This window comes from Taudactylus pleione, unplaced genomic scaffold (genome assembly GCF_031769625.1).
Source record: "Taudactylus pleione unplaced genomic scaffold, aTauple2 ptg000815l, whole genome shotgun sequence".
Taxonomy (NCBI): Eukaryota; Metazoa; Chordata; class Amphibia; order Anura; family Myobatrachidae; genus Taudactylus; species Taudactylus pleione.
The window spans coordinates 1222119-1244953 of NW_028285217.1; the positions used below are offsets into that span (position 1 = coordinate 1222119).

General features: G+C 31.4%; 2 non-coding genes across 2 annotated transcripts; both read left to right on the top strand.

The window, feature by feature from the left end:
- Positions 1-13345: 13345 nt before the first annotated feature.
- TRNAF-GAA (transfer RNA phenylalanine (anticodon GAA)) lies at positions 13346-13418 on the top strand. Its single transcript has one exon. It is a non-coding gene; the product is annotated as a tRNA-Phe (tRNA).
- A 5310-nt stretch (positions 13419-18728) lies between these two features.
- TRNAF-GAA (transfer RNA phenylalanine (anticodon GAA)) lies at positions 18729-18801 on the top strand. The gene has a single exon. It is a non-coding gene; the product is annotated as a tRNA-Phe (tRNA).
- The last annotated feature ends 4034 nt before the right edge of the window (positions 18802-22835 follow it).

Consider the following 22835-nt stretch of genomic DNA (forward strand, 5'->3'; position numbering starts at 1 on the left):
TTCATTTCATGCAATCATGATGACAGAAAAATATTGATACTTAACCTTGTGTAACCATGCAAACATAGCTCAGTTGAGGTCTTAGTGACTTTTGCCATACACATACCTTGCCGAAATAGCTCAGTTGGGAGAGCGTTAGACTGAAGATCTAAAGGTTCCTTGTTCAATCCCGGGTTTCGGCATGTTTGCATGCATTTTTTTTTTCCTTGAGTAGTGATCAGAATTTAATTATTTCAAATTTTAACAACATCATTTCTTAACATAGTTGAGTATTCAGTAGTAACTTCTAAATGATGAGAATGTTTATTTAACAACACGGTGCATAAATACAGCTTAAATATTGTTTTCATGTTTTAAGTCACGCTACTCTAACTATTATGAAAATTTGAAGTAATCTAACAATGCTTCCTGACCACAATTTGTTAAAACTTTTACTTAAATGTATGATTAAGGGTTTGTAATTGATATATTTACAGTATAAAACACATATTTTCTCGTCATTTCATGCAATCATGATGACAGAAAAATATTAAGACTTAACCTTGTGTAACCATGCAAACATAGCTCAGTTGAGGTCTTAGTGACTTTTGTCATACACATACCTTGCCGAAATAGCTCAGTTGGGAGAGCGTTAGACTGAAGATCTAAAGGTCCCTTGTTCAATCCCGGGTTTTGGCATGTTTGCGTGCATTTTTCTTTTTTCCTTGAGTAGTGATCAGAATTTAATTATTTCAAATTTAAACAACATCATTTCTTAACATAGTTGAGTATTCAGTAGTAACTTCTAAATGATGAGAATGTTTATTTAACAACACGGTGCATAAATACAGCTTAAATTTTGTTTTCATGTTTTAAGTCACGCTACTCTAACTATTATGAAAATTTGAAGTAATTTAACAATGCTTCCTGACCACAATTTGTTAAAACTTTTACTTAAATGTATGATTAAGGGTTTGTAATGGATATATTTACAGTATAAAACACATATTTTCTTTTCATTTCATGCAATCATGCTGACAGAAAAATATTGATACTTAACCTTGTGTAACCATGCAAACATAGCTCAGTTGATGTCTTAGTGACTTTTGCCATACACAGACCTTGCCGAAATAGCTCAGTTGGGAGAGCGTTAGACTGAAGATCTAAAGGTCCCTGGTTTCGGCATGTTTGAGTGCATTTTTCTTTTTTCCTTGAGTAGTGATCAGAATTTAATTATTTCAAATTTAAACAACATCATTTGTTAACATAGTTGAGTATTCAGTAGTAACTTCTAAATGATGAGAATGTTTATTTAACAACACGGTGCATAAATACAGCTTAAATATTGTTTTCATGTTTTAAGTCACGCTACTCTAACTATTATGAAAATTTGAAGTAATCTAACAATGCTTCCTGACCACAATTTGTTAAAACTTTTACTTAAATGTATGATTAAGGGTTTGTAATGGATATATTTACAGTATAAAACACATATTTTCTTTTCATTTCATGCAATCATGATGACAGAAAAATATTGATACTAAACCTTGTGTAACCATGCAAACATAGCTCAGTTGAGGTCTTAGTGACTTTTGCCATACACAGACTTTGCCAAAATAGCTCAGTTGGGAGAGCGTTAGACTGAAGATCTAAAGGTCCCGGGTTTCAGCATGTTTGAGTACCTTTTTTCTTCTTTCCTTGAGCAGTTATCAGTTTTTAAGTATTTCAATTGTAAACAACATCATTTCTTAACATAGTTGAGTATTCAGTGGTAACTTCTAAATGATGAGAATGTTTATTTAACAACACGGTGCCTAAATACAGCTTAAATATTGTTTTCATGATGTCCATCATGCTACTCTATTATGAAAATTTGAAATAAACTAACTGCTTTCTGACCACAATTTGTTAAAACTTTTACTTAAATGTATGATTAAGGGTTTGTAATGGATATATTTACAGTATAAAACACATCTTTTCTCTTCATTTCATGCAATCATGATGACCGAAAAATATTGATACTTAACCTTGTGTAACCATGCAAACATAGCTCAGTTGAGGTCTTAGTGACTTTTGCCATACACATACCTTGCCGAAATAGCTCAGTTGGGAGAGCGTTAGACTGAAGATCTAAAGGTTCCTTGTTCAATCCCGGGTTTCGGCATGTTTGCGTGCATTTTTTTTTTTCCTTGAGTAGTGATCAGAATTTAATTATTTCAAATTTAAACAACATCATTTCTTAACATAGTTGAGTATTCAGTAGTAACTTCTAAATGATGAGAATGTTTATTTAACAACACAGTGCATAAATACAGCTTAAATATTGTTTTCATGTTTTAAGTCTCGGTACTCTAACTATTATGAAAATTTGAAGTAATCTAACAATGCTTCCTGACCACAATTTGTTAAAACTTTTACTTAAATGTATGATTAAGGGTTTGTAATGGATATATTTACAGTATAAAACACATATTTTCTTTTCATTTCATGCAATCATGATGACAGAAAAATATTGATACTTAACCTTGTGTAACCATGCAAACATAGCTCAGTTGATGTCTTAGTGACTTTTGCCATTCACAGACCTTGCCGAAATAGCTCAGTTGGGAGAGTGTTAGACTGAAGATCTAAAGGTCCCTAGTTTCGGCATGTTTGAGTGCATTTTTCTTTTTTCCTTGAGTAGTGATCAGAATTTAATTATTTCAAATTTTAACAACATCATTTCTTAACATAGTTGAGTATTCAGTAGTAACTTCTAAATGATGAGAATGTTTATTTAACAACACGGTGCATAAATACAGCTTAAATATTGTTTTCATGTTTTAAGTCACGCTACTCTAACTATTATGAAAATTTGAAGTAATCTAACAATGCTTCCTGACCACAATTTGTTAAAACTTTTACTTAAATGTATGATTAAGGGTTTGTAATTGATATATTTACAGTATAAAACACATATTTTCTCTTCATTTCATGCAATCATGATGACAGAAAAATATTAATACTTAACCTTGTGTAACCATGCAAACATAGCTCAGTTGAGGTCTTAGTGACTTTTGTCATACACATACCTTGCCGAAATAGATCAGTTGGGAGAGCGTTAGACTGAAGATCTAATGGTCCCTTGTTCAATCCCCGGTTTTGGCATGTTTGCGTGCATTTTTCTTTTTTCCTTGAGTAGTGATCAGAATTTAATTATTTCAAATTTAAACAACATCATTTCTTAACATAGTTGAGTATTCAGTAGTAACTTCTAAATGATGAGAATGTTTATTTAACAACACGGTGCATAAATACAGCTTAAATATTGTTTTCATGTTTTAAGTCACGCTACTCTAACTATTATGAAAATTTGAAGTAATCTAACAATGCTTCCTGACCACAATTTGTTAAAACTTTTACTTAAATGTATGATTAAGGGTTTGTAATGGATATATTTACAGTATAAAACACATATTTTCTTTTCATTTCATGCAATCATGCTGACAGAAAAATATTGATACTTAACCTTGTGTAACCATGCAAACATAGCTCAGTTGATGTCTTAGTGACTTTTGCCATACACAGACCTTGCCGAAATAGCTCAGTTGGGAGAGCGTTAGACTGAAGATCTAAAGGTCCCTGGTTTCGGCATGTTTGAGTGCATTTTTCTTTTTTCCTTGAGTAGTGATCAGAATTTAATTATTTCAAATTTAAACAACATCATTTCTTAACATAGTTGAGTATTCAGTAGTAACTTCTAAATGATGAGAATGTTTATTTAACAACACGGTGCATAAATACAGCTTAAATATTGTTTTCATGTTTTAAGTCACGCTACTCTAACTATTATGAAAATTTGAAGTAATCTAACAATGCTTCCTGACCACAATTTGTTAAAACTTTTACTTAAATGTATGATTAAGGGTTTGTAATGGATATATTTTCAGTATAAAACACATATTTTCTTTTAATTTCATGCAATCATGATGACAGAAAAATATTGATACTAAACCTTGTGTAACCATGCAAACATAGCTCAGTTGAGGTCTTAGTGACTTTTGCCATACACAGACTTTGCCAAAATAGCTCAGTTGGGAGAGCGTTAGACTGAAGATCTAAAGGTCCCGGGTTTCAGCATGTTTGAGTACCTTTTTTCTTCTTTCCTTGAGCAGTTATCAGTTTTAAGTATTTCAATTGGAAACAACATCATTTCTTAACATAGTTGAGTATTCAGTGGTAACTTCTAAATGATGAGAATGTTTATTTAACAACACGGTGCATAAATACAGCTTAAATATTGTTTTCATGATGTCCATCATGCTACTCTATTATGAAAATTTGAAATAAACTAACTGCTTTCTGACCACAATTTGTTAAAACTTTTACTTAAATGTATGATTAAGGGTTTGTAATGGATATATTTACAGTATAAAACACATCTTTTCTCTTCATTTCATGCAATCATGATGACAGAAAAATATTGATACTTAACCTTGTGTAACCATGCAAACATAGCTCAGTTGAGGTCTTAGTGACTTTTGCCATACACATACCTTGCCGAAATAGCTCAGTTGGGAGAGCGTTAGACTGAAGATCTAAAGGTTCCTTGTTCAATCCCGGGTTTCGGCATGTTTGCATGCATTTTTTTTTTCCTTGAGTAGTGATCAGAATTTAATTATTTCAAATTTTAACAACATCATTTCTTAACATAGTTGAGTATTCAGTAGTAACTTCTAAATGATGAGAATGTTTATTTAACAACACGGTGCATAAATACAGCTTAAATATTGTTTTCATGTTTTAAGTCACGCTACTCTAACTATTATGAAAATTTGAAGTAATCTAACAATGCTTCCTGACCACAATTTGTTAAAACTTTTACTTAAATGTATGATTAAGGGTTTGTAATTGATATATTTACAGTATAAAACACATATTTTCTCGTCATTTCATGCAATCATGATGACAGAAAAATATTAATACTTAACCTTGTGTAACCATGCAAACATAGCTCAGTTGAGGTCTTAGTGACTTTTGTCATACACATACCTTGCCGAAATAGCTCAGTTGGGAGAGCGTTAGACTGAAGATCTAAAGGTCCCTTGTTCAATCCCGGGTTTTGGCATGTTTGCGTGCATTTTTCTTTTTTCCTTGAGTAGTGATCAGAATTTAATTATTTCAAATTTAAACAACATCATTTCTTAACATAGTTGAGTATTCAGTAGTAACTTCTAAATGATGAGAATGTTTATTTAACAACACGGTGCATAAATACAGCTTAAATTTTGTTTTCATGTTTTAAGTCACGCTACTCTAACTATTATGAAAATTTGAAGTAATCTAACAATGCTTCCTGACCACAATTTGTTAAAACTTTTACTTAAATGTATGATTAAGGGTTTGTAATGGATATATTTACAGTATAAAACACATATTTTCTTTTCATTTCATGCAATCATGCTGACAGAAAAATATTGATACTTAACCTTGTGTAACCATGCAAACATAGCTCAGTTGATGTCTTAGTGACTTTTGCCATACACAGACCTTGCCGAAATAGCTCAGTTGGGAGAGCGTTAGACTGAAGATCTAAAGGTCCCTGGTTTCGGCATGTTTGAGTGCATTTTTCTTTTTTCCTTGAGTAGTGATCAGAATTTAATTATTTCAAATTTAAACAACATCATTTGTTAACATAGTTGAGTATTCAGTAGTAACTTCTAAATGATGAGAATGTTTATTTAACAACACGGTGCATAAATACAGCTTAAATATTGTTTTCATGTTTTAAGTCACGCTACTCTAACTATTATGAAAATTTGAAGTAATCTAACAATGCTTCCTGACCACAATTTGTTAAAACTTTTACTTAAATGTATGATTAAGGGTTTGTAATGGATATATTTTCAGTATAAAACACATATTTTCTTTTAATTTCATGCAATCATGATGACAGAAAAATATTGATACTAAACCTTGTGTAACCATGCAAACATAGCTCAGTTGAGGTCTTAGTGACTTTTGCCATACACAGACTTTGCCAAAATAGCTCAGTTGGGAGAGCGTTAGACTGAAGATCTAAAGGTCCCGGGTTTCAGCATGTTTGAGTACCTTTTTTCTTCTTTCCTTGAGCAGTTATCAGTTTTAAGTATTTCAATTGTAAACAACATCATTTCTTAACATAGTTGAGTATTCAGTGGTAACTTCTAAATGATGAGAATGTTTATTTAACAACACGGTGCATAAATACAGCTTAAATATTGTTTTCATGATGTCCATCATGCTACTCTATTATGAAAATTTGAAATAAACTAACTGCTTTCTGACCACAATTTGTTAAAACTTTTACTTAAATGTATGATTAAGGGTTTGTAATGGATATATTTACAGTATAAAACACATCTTTTCTCTTCATTTCATGCAATCATGATGACAGAAAAATATTGATACTTAACCTTGTGTAACCATGCAAACATAGCTCAGTTGAGGTCTTAGTGACTTTTGCCATACACATACCTTGCCGAAATAGCTCAGTTGGGAGAGCGTTAGACTGAAGATCTAAAGGTTCCTTGTTCAATCCCGGGTTTCGGCATGTTTGCATGCATTTTTTTTTTCCTTGAGTAGTGATCAGAATTTAATTATTTCAAATTTTAACAACATCATTTCTTAACATAGTTGAGTATTCAGTAGTAACTTCTAAATGATGAGAATGTTTATTTAACAACACGGTGCATAAATACAGCTTAAATATTGTTTTCATGTTTTAAGTCACGCTACTCTAACTATTATGAAAATTTGAAGTAATCTAACAATGCTTCCTGACCACAATTTGTTAAAACTTTTACTTAAATGTATGATTAAGGGTTTGTAATTGATATATTTACAGTATAAAACACATATTTTCTCGTCATTTCATGCAATCATGATGACAGAAAAATATTAATACTTAACCTTGTGTAACCATGCAAACATAGCTCAGTTGAGGTCTTAGTGACTTTTGTCATACACATACCTTGCCGAAATAGCTCAGTTGGGAGAGCGTTAGACTGAAGATCTAAAGGTCCCTTGTTCAATCCCGGGTTTTGGCATGTTTGCGTGCATTTTTCTTTTTTCCTTGAGTAGTGATCAGAATTTAATTATTTCAAATTTAAACAACATCATTTCTTAACATAGTTGAGTATTCAGTAGTAACTTCTAAATGATGAGAATGTTTATTTAACAACACGGTGCATAAATACAGCTTAAATTTTGTTTTCATGTTTTAAGTCACGCTACTCTAACTATTATGAAAATTTGAAGTAATCTAACAATGCTTCCTGACCACAATTTGTTAAAACTTTTACTTAAATGTATGATTAAGGGTTTGTAATGGATATATTTACAGTATAAAACACATATTTTCTTTTCATTTCATGCAATCATGCTGACAGAAAAATATTGATACTTAACCTTGTGTAACCATGCAAACATAGCTCAGTTGATGTCTTAGTGACTTTTGCCATACACAGACCTTGCCGAAATAGCTCAGTTGGGAGAGCGTTAGACTGAAGATCTAAAGGTCCCTGGTTTCGGCATGTTTGAGTGCATTTTTCTTTTTTCCTTGAGTAGTGATCAGAATTTAATTATTTCAAATTTAAACAACATCATTTGTTAACATAGTTGAGTATTCAGTAGTAACTTCTAAATGATGAGAATGTTTATTTAACAACACGGTGCATAAATACAGCTTAAATATTGTTTTCATGTTTTAAGTCACGCTACTCTAACTATTATGAAAATTTGAAGTAATCTAACAATGCTTCCTGACCACAATTTGTTAAAACTTTTACTTAAATGTATGATTAAGGGTTTGTAATGGATATATTTACAGTATAAAACACATATTTTCTTTTCATTTCATGCAATCATGATGACAGAAAAATATTAATACTAAACCTTGTGTAACCATGCAAACATAGCTCAGTTGAGGTCTTAGTGACTTTTGCCATACACAGACTTTGCCAAAATAGCTCAGTTGGGAGAGCGTTAGACTGAAGATCTAAAGGTCCCGGGTTTCAGCATGTTTGAGTACCTTTTTTCTTCTTTCCTTGAGCAGTTATCAGTTTTTAAGTATTTCAATTGTAAACAACATCATTTCTTAACATAGTTGAGTATTCAGTGGTAACTTCTAAATGATGAGAATGTTTATTTAACAACACGGTGCCTAAATACAGCTTAAATATTGTTTTCATGATGTCCATCATGCTACTCTATTATGAAAATTTGAAATAAACTAACTGCTTTCTGACCACAATTTGTTAAAACTTTTACTTAAATGTATGATTAAGGGTTTGTAATGGATATATTTACAGTATAAAACACATCTTTTCTCTTCATTTCATGCAATCATGATGACCGAAAAATATTGATACTTAACCTTGTGTAACCATGCAAACATAGCTCAGTTGAGGTCTTAGTGACTTTTGCCATACACATACCTTGCTGAAATAGCTCAGTTGGGAGAGCGTTAGACTGAAGATCTAAAGGTTCCTTGTTCAATCCCGGGTTTCGGCATGTTTGCGTGCATTTTTTTTTTTCCTTGAGTAGTGATCAGAATTTAATTATTTCAAATTTAAACAACATCATTTCTTAACATAGTTGAGTATTCAGTAGTAACTTCTAAATGATGAGAATGTTTATTTAACAACACAGTGCATAAATACAGCTTAAATATTGTTTTCATGTTTTAAGTCTCGCTACTCTAACTATTATGAAAATTTGAAGTAATCTAACAATGCTTCCTGACCACAATTTGTTAAAACTTTTACTTAAATGTATGATTAAGGGTTTGTAATGGATATATTTACAGTATAAAACACATATTTTCTTTTCATTTCATGCAATCATGATGACAGAAAAATATTGATACTTAACCTTGTGTAACCATGCAAACATAGCTCAGTTGATGTCTTAGTGACTTTTGCCATTCACAGACCTTGCCGAAATAGCTCAGTTGGGAGAGTGTTAGACTGAAGATCTAAAGGTCCCTAGTTTCGGCATGTTTGAGTGCATTTTTCTTTTTTCCTTGAGTAGTGATCAGAATTTAATTATTTCAAATTTTAACAACATCATTTCTTAACATAGTTGAGTATTCAGTAGTAACTTCTAAATGATGAGAATGTTTATTTAACAACACGGTGCATAAATTCAGCTTAAATATTGTTTTCATGTTTTAAGTCACGCTACTCTAACTATTATGAAAATTTGAAGTAATCTAACAATGCTTCCTGACCACAATTTGTTAAAACTTTTACTTAAATGTATGATTAAGGGTTTGTAATTGATATATTTACAGTATAAAACACATATTTTCTCTTCATTTCATGCAATCATGATGACAGAAAAATATTAATACTTAACCTTGTGTAACCATGCAAACATAGCTCAGTTGAGGTCTTAGTGACTTTTGTCATACACATACCTTGCCGAAATAGCTCAGTTGGGAGAGCGTTAGACTGAAGATCTAAAGGTCCCTTGTTCAATCCCCGGTTTTGGCATGTTTGCGTGCATTTTTCTTTTTTCCTTGAGTAGTGATCAGAATTTAATTATTTCAAATTTAAACAACATCATTTCTTAACATAGTTGAGTATTCAGTAGTAACTTCTAAATGATGAGAATGTTTATTTAACAACACGGTGCATAAATACAGCTTAAATATTGTTTTCATGTTTTAAGTCACGCTACTCTAACTATTATGAAAATTTGAAGTAATCTAACAATGCTTCCTGACCACAATTTGTTAAAACTTTTACTTAAATGTATGATTAAGGGTTTGTAATGGATATATTTACAGTATAAAACACATATTTTCTTTTCATTTCATGCAATCATGCTGACAGAAAAATATTGATACTTAACCTTGTGTAACCATGCAAACATAGCTCAGTTGATGTCTTAGTGACTTTTGCCATACACAGACCTTGCCGAAATAGCTCAGTTGGGAGAGCGTTAGACTGAAGATCTAAAGGTCCCTGGTTTCGGCATGTTTGAGTGCATTTTTCTTTTTTCCTTGAGTAGTGATCAGAATTTAATTATTTCAAATTTAAACAACATCATTTCTTAACATAGTTGAGTATTCAGTAGTAACTTCTAAATTATGAGAATGTTTATTTAACAACACGGTGCATAAATACAGCTTAAATATTGTTTTCATGTTTTAAGTCACGCTACTCTAACTATTATGAAAATTTGAAGTAATCTAACAATGCTTCCTGACCACAATTTGTTAAAACTTTTACTTAAATGTATGATTAAGGGTTTGTAATGGATATATTTTCAGTATAAAACACATATTTTCTTTTAATTTCATGCAATCATGATGACAGAAAAATATTGATACTAAACCTTGTGTAACCATGCAAACATAGCTCAGTTGAGGTCTTAGTGACTTTTGCCATACACAGACTTTGCCAAAATAGCTCAGTTGGGAGAGCGTTAGACTGAAGATCTAAAGGTCCCGGGTTTCAGCATGTTTGAGTACCTTTTTTCTTCTTTCCTTGAGCAGTTATCAGTTTTTAAGTATTTCAATTGTAAACAACATCATTTCTTAACATAGTTGAGTATTCAGTGGTAACTTCTAAATGATGAGAATGTTTATTTAACAACACGGTGCATAAATACAGCTTAAATATTGTTTTCATGATGTCCATCATGCTACTCTATTATGAAAATTTGAAATAAACTAACTGCTTTCTGACCACAATTTGTTAAAACTTTTACTTAAATGTATGATTAAGGGTTTGTAATGGATATATTTACAGTATAAAACACATCTTTTCTCTTCATTTCATGCAATCATGATGACAGAAAAATATTGATACTTAACCTTGTGTAACCATGCAAACATAGCTCAGTTGAGGTCTTAGTGACTTTTGCCATACACATACCTTGCCGAAATAGCTCAGTTGGGAGAGCGTTAGACTGAAGATCTAAAGGTTCCTTGTTCAATGCTGGGTTTCGGCATGTTTGCGTGCATTTTTTTTTTCCTTGAGTAGTGATCAGAATTTAATTATTTCAAATTTAAACAACATCATTTCTTAACATAGTTGAGTATTCAGTAGTAACTTCTAAATGATGAGAATGTTTATTTAACAACACAGTGCATAAATACAGCTTAAATATTGTTTTCATGTTTTAAGTCTCGCTACTCTAACTATTATGAAAATTTTAAGTAATCTAACAATGCTTCCTGACCACAATTTGTTAAAACTTTTACTTAAATGTATGATTAAGGGTTTGTAATGGATATATTTACAGTATAAAACACATATTTTCTTTTCATTTCATGCAATCATGATGACAGAAAAATATTGATACTTAACCTTGTGTAACCATGCAAACATAGCTCAGTTGATGTCTTAGTGACTTTTGCCATTCACAGACCTTGCCGAAATAGCTCAGTTGGGAGAGTGTTAGACTGAAGATCTAAAGGTCCCTGGTTTCGGCATGTTTGAGTGCATTTTTCTTTTTTCCTTGAGTAGTGATCAGAATTTAATTATTTCAAATTTTAACAACATCATTTCTTAACATAGTTGAGTATTCAGTAGTAACTTCTAAATGATGAGAATGTTTATTTAACAACACGGTGCATAAATACAGCTTAAATATTGTTTTCATGTTTTAAGTCACGCTACTCTAACTATTATGAAAATTTGAAGTAATCTAACAATGCTTCCTGACCACAATTTGTTAAAACTTTTACTTAAATGTATGATTAAGGGTTTGTAATTGATATATTTACAGTATAAAACACATATTTTCTCTTCATTTCATGCAATCATGATGACAGAAAAATATTAATACTTAACCTTGTGTAACCATGCAAACATAGCTCAGTTGAGGTCTTAGTGACTTTTGTCATACACATACCTTGCCGAAATAGCTCAGTTGGGAGAGCGTTAGACTGAAGATCTAAAGGTCCCTTGTTCAATCCCCGGTTTTGGCATGTTTGCGTGCATTTTTCTTTTTTCCTTGAGTAGTGATCAGAATTTAATTATTTCAAATTTAAACAACATCATTTCTTAACATAGTTGAGTATTCAGTAGTAACTTCTAAATGATGAGAATGTTTATTTAACAACACGGTGCATAAATACAGCTTAAATATTGTTTTCATGTTTTAAGTCACGCTACTCTAACTATTATGAAAATTTGAAGTAATCTAACAATGCTTCCTGACCACAATTTGTTAAAACTTTTACTTAAATGTATGATTAAGGGTTTGTAATGGATATATTTACAGTATAAAACACATATTTTCTCTTCATTTCATGCAATCATGATGACAGAAAAATATTAATACTTAACCTTGTGTAACCATGCAAACATAGCTCAGTTGAGGTCTTAGTGACTTTTGTCATACACATACCTCGCTGAAATAGCTCAGTTGGGAGAGCGTTAGACTGAAGATCTAAAGGTCCCTTGTTCAATCCCTGGTTTTGGCATGTTTGCGTGCATTTTTCTTTTTTCCTTGAGTAGTGATCAGAATTTAATTATTTCAAATTTAAACAACATCATTTCTTAACATAGTTGAGTATTCAGTAGTAACTTCTAAATGATGAGAATGTTTATTTAACAACACGGTGCATAAATACAGCTTAAATATTGTTTTCATGTTTTAAGTCATGCTACTCTAACTATTATGAAAATTTGAAGTAATCTAACAATGCTTCCTGACCACAATTTGTTAAAACTTTTACTTAAATGTATGATTAAGGGTTTGTAATGGATATATTTACAGTATAAAACACATATTTTCTTTTCATTTCATGCAATCATGATGACAGAAAAATATTGATACTAAACCTTGTGTAACCATGCAAACATAGCTCAGTTGAGGTCTTAGTGACTTTTGCCATACACAGACTTTGCCAAAATAGCTCAGTTGGGAGAGCGTTAGACTGACGATCTAAAGGTCCCGGGTTTCAGTATGTTTGAGTACCTTTTTTCTTCTTTCCTTGAGCAGTTATCAGTTTTTAAGTATTTCAATTGTAAACAACATCATTTCTTAACATAGTTGAGTATTCAGTGGTAACTTCTAAATGATGAGAATGTTTATTTAACAACACGGTGCATAAATACAGCTTAAATATTGTTTTCATGATGTCCATCATGCTACTCTATTATGAAAATTTGAAATAAACTAACTGCTTTCTGACCACAATTTGTTAAAACTTTTACTTAAATGTATGATTAAGGGTTTGTAATGGATATATTTACAGAATAAAACACATCTTTTCTCTTCATTTCATGCAATCATGATGACAGAAAATTATTGATACTTAACATTGTGTAACCATGCAAACATAGCTCAGTTGAGGTCTTAGTGACTTTTGCCATACACATACCTTGCTGAAATAGCTCAGTTGGGAGAGCGTTAGACTGAAGATCTAAAGGTCCCAGGTTCGATCCCGGGTTTCAGCATGTTTGAGTGCATTTTTCTTTTTTCCTTGAGTAGTGATCAGAATTTAATTATTTCAAATTTAAACAACATCATTTCTTAACATAGTTGAGTATTCAGTAGTAACTTCTAAATGATGAGAATGTTTATTTAACAACACGGTGCATAAATACAGCTTAAATATTGTTTTCATGTTGTCCGTCATGCTACACTATTATGAAAATTTGAAGTAAACTAACTGCTTCCTGACCACAATTTGTTAAAACTTTTACTTAAATGTATGATTAAGGGCTTGTAATTTATATACTTACAGTATAAAATACATCTTTTCTCTTCATTTCATGCAATCATGATGACAGAAAAATATTGATACTTAACCTTGTGTAACCATGCAAACATAGCTCAGTTGATGTCTTAGTGACTTTTGCCATACACAGACCATGCCGAAATAGCTCAGTTGGGAGAGCGTTAGACTGAAGATCTAAAGGTCCCTGGTTTCGGCATGTTTGAGTGCATATTTCTTTTTTCCATGAGTAGTGATCAGAATTTAATTATTTCAAATTTAATCAACATCATTTCTTAACATAGTTGAGTATTCAGTAGTAACTTCTAAATGATGAGAATGTTTATTTAACAACACGGTGCATAAATACAGCTTAAATATTGTTTTCATGTTTTAAGTCACGCTACTCTAACTATTATGAAAATTTGAAGTAATCTAACAATGCTTCCTGACCACAATTTGTTAAAACTTTTACTTAAATGTATGATTAAGGGTTTGTAATGGATATATTTACAGTATAAAACACATATTTTCTTTTCATTTCATGCAATCATGATGACAGAAAAATATTGATACTAAACCTTGTGTAACCATGCAAACATAGCTCAGTTGAGGTCTTAGTGACTTTTGCCATACACAGACTTTGCCAAAATAGCTCAGTTGGGAGAGCGTTAGACTGAAGATCTAAAGGTCCCGGGTTTCAGCATGTTTGAGTACCTTTTTTCTTCTTTCCTTGAGCAGTTATCAGTTTTTAAGTATTTCAAATGTAAACAACATCATTTCTTAACATAGTTGAGTATTCAGTGGCAACTTCTAAATGATGAGAATGTTTATTTAACAACACGATGCATAAATACAGCTTAAATATTGTTTTCATGATGTCCATCATGCTACTCTATTATGAAAATTTGAAATAAACTAACTGCTTTCTGACCACAATTTGTTAAAACTTTTACTTAAATGTATGATTAAGGGTTTGTAATGGATATATTTACAGTATAAAACACATCTTTTCTCTTCATTTCATGCAATCATGATGACAGAAAAATATTGATACTTAACCTTGTGTAACCATGCAAACATAGCTCAGTTGAGGTCTTAGTGACTTTTGCCATACACATACCTTGCTGAAATTGCTCAGTTGGGAGAGCGTTAGAGTGAAGATCTAAAGGTCCCTTGTTCAATCCCGAGTTTCGGCATGTTTGCGTGCATTTTTCTTTTTTCCTTGAGTAGTGATCAGAATTTAATTATTTCAAATTTAAACAACATCATTTCTTAACATAGTTGAGTATTCAGTAGTAACTTCTAAATGATGAGAATGTTTATTTAACAACACGGTGCATAAATACAGCTTAAATATTGTTTTCATGTTTTAAGTCACGCTACTCTAACTATTATGAAAATTTGAAGTAATCTAACAATGCTTCCTGACCACAATTTGTTAAAACTTTTACTTAAATGTATGATTAAGGGTTTGTAATGGATATATTTACAGTATAAAACACATATTTTCTTTTCATTTCATGCAATCATGCTGACAGAAAAATATTGATACTTAACCTTGTGTAACCATGCAAACATAGCTCAGTTGATGTCTTAGTGACTTTTGCCATACACAGACCTTGCCGAAATAGCTCAGTTGGGAGAGCGTTAGACTGAAGATCTAAAGGTCCCTGGTTTCGGCATGTTTGAGTGCATTTTTCTTTTTTCCTTGAGTAGTGATCAGAATTTAATTATTTCAAATTTAAACAACATCATTTCTTAACATAGTTGAGTATTCAGTAGTAACTTCTAAATTATGAGAATGTTTATTTAACAACACGGTGCATAAATACAGCTTAAATATTGTTTTCATGTTTTAAGTCACGCTACTCTAACTATTATGAAAATTTGAAGTAATCTAACAATGCTTCCTGACCACAATTTGTTAAAACTTTTACTTAAATGTATGATTAAGGGTTTGTAATGGATATATTTTCAGTATAAAACACATATTTTCTTTTAATTTCATGCAATCATGATGACAGAAAAATATTGATACTAAACCTTGTGTAACCATGCAAACATAGCTCAGTTGAGGTCTTAGTGACTTTTGCCATACACAGACTTTGCCAAAATAGCTCAGTTGGGAGAGCGTTAGACTGAAGATCTAAAGGTCCCGGGTTTCAGCATGTTTGAGTACCTTTTTTCTTCTTTCCTTGAGCAGTTATCAGTTTTTAAGTATTTCAATTGTAAACAACATCATTTCTTAACATAGTTGAGTATTCAGTGGTAACTTCTAAATGATGAGAATGTTTATTTAACAACACGGTGCATAAATACAGCTTAAATATTGTTTTCATGATGTCCATCATGCTACTCTATTATGAAAATTTGAAATAAACTAACTGCTTTCTGACCACAATTTGTTAAAACTTTTACTTAAATGTATGATTAAGGGTTTGTAATGGATATATTTACAGTATAAAACACATCTTTTCTCTTCATTTCATGCAATCATGATGACAGAAAAATATTGATACTTAACCTTGTGTAACCATGCAAACATAGCTCAGTTGAGGTCTTAGTGACTTTTGCCATACACATACCTTGCCGAAATAGCTCAGTTGGGAGAGCGTTAGACTGAAGATCTAAAGGTTCCTTGTTCAATGCTGGGTTTCGGCATGTTTGCGTGCATTTTTTTTTTCCTTGAGTAGTGATCAGAATTTAATTATTTCAAATTTAAACAACATCATTTCTTAACATAGTTGAGTATTCAGTAGTAACTTCTAAATGATGAGAATGTTTATTTAACAACACAGTGCATAAATACAGCTTAAATATTGTTTTCATGTTTTAAGTCTCGCTACTCTAACTATTATGAAAATTTTAAGTAATCTAACAATGCTTCCTGACCACAATTTGTTAAAACTTTTACTTAAATGTATGATTAAGGGTTTGTAATGGATATATTTACAGTATAAAACACATATTTTCTTTTCATTTCATGCAATCATGATGACAGAAAAATATTGATACTTAACCTTGTGTAACCATGCAAACATAGCTCAGTTGATGTCTTAGTGACTTTTGCCATTCACAGACCTTGCCGAAATAGCTCAGTTGGGAGAGTGTTAGACTGAAGATCTAAAGGTCCCTGGTTTCGGCATGTTTGAGTGCATTTTTCTTTTTTCCTTGAGTAGTGATCAGAATTTAATTATTTCAAATTTTAACAACATCATTTCTTAACATAGTTGAGTATTCAGTAGTAACTTCTAAATGATGAGAATGTTTATTTAACAACACGGTGCATAAATACAGCTTAAATATTGTTTTCATGTTTTAAGTCACGCTACTCTAACTATTATGAAAATTTGAAGTAATCTAACAATGCTTCCTGACCACAATTTGTTAAAACTTTTACTTAAATGTATGATTAAGGGTTTGTAATTGATATATTTACAGTATAAAACACATATTTTCTCTTCATTTCATGCAATCATGATGACAGAAAAATATTAATACTTAACCTTGTGTAACCATGCAAACATAGCTCAGTTGAGGTCTTAGTGACTTTTGTCATACACATACCTTGCCGAAATAGCTCAGTTGGGAGAGCGTTAGACTGAAGATCTAAAGGTCCCTTGTTCAATCCCCGGTTTTGGCATGTTTGCGTGCATTTTTCTTTTTTCCTTGAGTAGTGATCAGAATTTAATTATTTCAAATTTAAACAACATCATTTCTTAACATAGTTGAGTATTCAGTAGTAACTTCTAAATGATGAGAATGTTTATTTAACAACACGGTGCATAAATACAGCTTAAATATTGTTTTCATGTTTTAAGTCACGCTACTCTAACTATTATGAAAATTTGAAGTAATCTAACAATGCTTCCTGACCACAATTTGTTAAAACTTTTACTTAAATGTATGATTAAGGGTTTGTAATGGATATATTTACAGTATAAAACACATATTTTCTCTTCATTTCATGCAATCATGATGACAGAAAAATATTAATACTTAACCTTGTGTAACCATGCAAACATAGCTCAGTTGAGGTCTTAGTGACTTTTGTCATACACATACCTCGCTGAAATAGCTCAGTTGGGAGAGCGTTAGACTGAAGATCTAAAGGTCCCTTGTTCAATCCCTGGTTTTGGCATGTTTGCGTGCATTTTTCTTTTTTCCTTGAGTAGTGATCAGAATTTAATTATTTCAAATTTAAACAACATCATTTCTTAACATAGTTGAGTATTCAGTAGTAACTTCTAAATGATGAGAATGTTTATTTAACAACACGGTGCATAAATACAGCTTAAATATTGTTTTCATGTTTTAAGTCACGCTACTCTAACTATTATGAAAATTTGAAGTAATCTAACAATGCTTCCTGACCACAATTTGTTAAAACTTTTACTTAAATGTATGATTAAGGGTTTGTAATGGATATATTTACAGTATAAAACACATATTTTCTTTTCATTTCATGCAATCATGATGACAGAAAAATATTGATACTAAACCTTGTGTAACCATGCAAACATAGCTCAGTTGAGGTCTTAGTGACTTTTGCCATACACAGACTTTGCCAAAATAGCTCAGTTGGGAGAGCGTTAGACTGACGATCTAAAGGTCCCGGGTTTCAGTATGTTTGAGTACCTTTTTTCTTCTTTCCTTGAGCAGTTATCAGTTTTTAAGTATTTCAATTGTAAACAACATCATTTCTTAACATAGTTGAGTATTCAGTGGTAACTTCTAAATGATGAGAATGTTTATTTAACAACACGGTGCATAAATACAGCTTAAATATTGTTTTCATGATGTCCATCATGCTACTCTATTATGAAAATTTGAAATAAACTAACTGCTTTCTGACCACAATTTGTTAAAACTTTTACTTAAATGTATGATTAAGGGTTTGTAATGGATATATTTACAGAATAAAACACATCTTTTCTCTTCATTTCATGCAATCATGATGACAGAAAATTATTGATACTTAACATTGTGTAACCATGCAAACATAGCTCAGTTGAGGTCTTAGTGACTTTTGCCATACACATACCTTGCTGAAATAGCTCAGTTGGGAGAGCGTTAGACTGAAGATCTAAAGGTCCCAGGTTCGATCCCGGGTTTCAGCATGTTTGAGTGCATTTTTCTTTTTTCCTTGAGTAGTGATCAGAATTTAATTATTTCAAATTTAAACAACATCATTTCTTAACATAGTTGAGTATTCAGTAGTAACTTCTAAATGATGAGAATGTTTATTTAACAACACGGTGCATAAATACAGCTTAAATATTGTTTTCATGTTGTCCGTCATGCTACACTATTATGAAAATTTGAAGTAAACTAACTGCTTCCTGACCACAATTTGTTAAAACTTTTACTTAAATGTATGATTAAGGGCTTGTAATTTATATACTTACAGTATAAAATACATCTTTTCTCTTCATTTCATGCAATCATGATGACAGAAAAATATTGATACTTAACCTTGTGTAACCATGCAAACATAGCTCAGTTGATGTCTTAGTGACTTTTGCCATACACAGACCATGCCGAAATAGCTCAGTTGGGAGAGCGTTAGACTGAAGATCTAAAGGTCCCTGGTTTCGGCATGTTTGAGTGCATATTTCTTTTTTCCATGAGTAGTGATCAGAATTTAATTATTTCAAATTTAATCAACATCATTTCTTAACATAGTTGAGTATTCAGTAGTAACTTCTAAATGATGAGAATGTTTATTTAACAACACGGTGCATAAATACAGCTTAAATATTGTTTTCATGTTTTAAGTCACGCTACTCTAACTATTATGAAAATTTGAAGTAATCTAACAATGCTTCCTGACCACAATTTGTTAAAACTTTTACTTAAATGTATGATTAAGGGTTTGTAATGGATATATTTACAGTATAAAACACATATTTTCTTTTCATTTCATGCAATCATGATGACAGAAAAATATTGATACTAAACCTTGTGTAACCATGCAAACATAGCTCAGTTGAGGTCTTAGTGACTTTTGCCATACACAGACTTTGCCAAAATAGCTCAGTTGGGAGAGCGTTAGACTGAAGATCTAAAGGTCCCGGGTTTCAGCATGTTTGAGTACCTTTTTTCTTCTTTCCTTGAGCAGTTATCAGTTTTTAAGTATTTCAAATGTAAACAACATCATTTCTTAACATAGTTGAGTATTCAGTGGCAACTTCTAAATGATGAGAATGTTTATTTAACAACACGATGCATAAATACAGCTTAAATATTGTTTTCATGATGTCCATCATGCTACTCTATTATGAAAATTTGAAATAAACTAACTGCTTTCTGACCACAATTTGTTAAAACTTTTACTTAAATGTATGATTAAGGGTTTGTAATGGATATATTTACAGTATAAAACACATCTTTTCTCTTCATTTCATGCAATCATGATGACAGAAAAATATTGATACTTAACCTTGTGTAACCATGCAAACATAGCTCAGTTGAGGTCTTAGTGACTTTTGCCATACACATACCTTGCTGAAATAGCTCAGTTGGGAGAGCGTTAGAGTGAAGATCTAAAGGTCCCTTGTTCAATCCCGAGTTTCGGCATGTTTGCGTGCATTTTTCTTTTTTCCTTGAGTAGTGATCAGAATTTAATTATTTCAAATTTAAACAACATCATTTCTTAACATAGTTGAGTATTCAGTAGTAACTTCTAAATGATGAGAATGTTTATTTAACAACAAGGTGCATAAATACAGCTTAAATATTGTTTTCATGTTTTAAGTCACGCTACTCTAACTATTATGAAAATTTGAAGTAATCTAACAATGCTTCCTGACCACAATTTGTTAAAACTTTTACTTAAATGTATGATTAAGGGTTTGTAATGGATATATTTACAGTATAAAACACATATTTTCTTTTCATTTCATGCAATCATGATGACAGAAAAATATTGATACTTAACCTTGTGTAACCATGCAAACATAGCTCAGTTGATGTCTTAGTGACTTTTGCCATACACAGACCTTGCCGAAATAGCTCAGTTGGGAGAGCGTTAGACTGAAGATCTAAAGGTCCCTGGTTTCGGCATGTTTGAGTGCATTATTCTTTTTTCCTTGAGTAGTGATCAGAATTTAATTATTTCAAATTTAAACAACATCATTTATTAACATAGTTGAGTATTCAGTAGTATCTTCTAAATGATGAGAATGTTTATTTAACAACACAGTGCATAAATACAGCTTAAATATTGTTTTCATGTTGTAAGTCACGCTACTCTAACTATTATGAAAATTTGAAGTAATCTAACAATGCTTCCTGACCACAATTTGTTAAAACTTTTACTTAAATGTATGATTAAGGGTTTGTAATGGATATATTTACAGTATAAAACACATATTTTCTTTTCATTTCATGCAATCATGCTGACAGAAAAATATTGATACTAAACCTTGTGTAACCATGCAAACATAGCTCAGTTGAGGTCTTAGTGACTTTTGCCATACACAGACTTTGCCAAAATAGCTCAGTTGGGAGAGCGTTAGACTGAAGATCTAAAGGTCCCGGGTTTCAGCATGTTTGAGTACCTTTTTTCTTCTTTCCTTGAGCAGTTATCAGTTTTTAAGTATTTCAAATGTAAACAACATCATTTCTTAACATAGTTGAGTATTCAGTGGTAACTTCTAAATGATGAGAATGTTTATTTAACAACACGGTGCCTAAATACAGCTTAAATATTGTTTTCATGATGTCCATCATGCTACTCTATTATGAAAATTTGAAATAAACTAACTGCTTTCTGACCACAATTTGTTAAAACTTTTACTTAAATGTATGATTAAGGGTTTGTAATGGATATATTTACAGTATAAAACACATCTTTTCTCTTCATTTCATGCAATCATGATGACAGAAAAATATTGATACTTAACCTTGTGTAACCATGCAAACATAGCTCAGTTGATGTCTTAGTGACTTTTGCCATACACATACCTTGCCGAAATAGCTCAGTTGGGAGAGCGTTAGACTGAAGATCTAAAGGTTCCTTGTTCAATCCCGAGTTTCGGCATGTTTGCGTGCATTTTTCTTTTTTCCTTGAGTAGTGATCAGAATTTAATTATTTCAAATTTAAACAACATCATTTCTTAACATAGTTGAGTATTCAGTAGTAACTTCTAAATGATGAGAATGTTTATTTAACAACACGGTGCATAAATACAGCTTAAATATTGTTTTCATGTTTTAAGTCACGCTACTCTAACTATTATGAAAATTTGAAGTAATCTAGCAATGCTTCCTGACCACAATTTGTTAAAACTTTTACTTAAATGTATGATTAAGGGTTTGTAATGGATATATTTACAGTATAAAACACATATTTTCTCTTCATTTCATGCAATCATGATGACAGAAAAATATTAATACTTAACCTTGTGTAACCATGCAAACATAGCTCAGTTGAGGTCTTAGTGACTTTTGTCATACACATACCTCGCTGAAATAGCTCAGTTGGGAGAGCGTTAGACTGAAGATCTAAAGGTCCCTTGTTCAATCCCCGGTTTTGGCATGTTTGCGTGCATTTTTCTTTTTTCCTTGAGTAGTGATCAGAATTTAATTATTTCAAATTTAAACAACATCATTTCTTAACATAGTTGAGTATTCAGTAGTAACTTCTAAATGATGAGAATGTTTATTTAACAACACGGTGCATAAATACAGCTTAAATATTGTTTTCATGTTTTAAGTCACGCTACTCTAACTATTATGAAAATTTGAAGTAATCTAACAATGCTTCCTGACCACAATTTGTTAAAACTTTTACTTAAATGTATGATTAAGGGTTTGTAATGGATATATTTACAGTATAAAACACATATTTTCTTTTCATTTCATGCAATCATGCTGACAGAAAAATATTGATACTTAACCTTGTGTAACCATGCAAACATAGCTCAGTTGATGTCTTAGTGACTTTTGCCATACACAGACCTTGCCGAAATAGCTCAGTTGGGAGAGCGTTAGACTGAAGATCTAAAGGTCCCTGGTTTCGGCATGTTTGAGTGCATTTTTCTTTTTTCCTTGAGTAGTGATCAGAATTTAATTATTTCAAATTTAAACAACATCATTTCTTAACATAGTTGAGTATTCAGTAGTAACTTCTAAATGATGAGAATGTTTA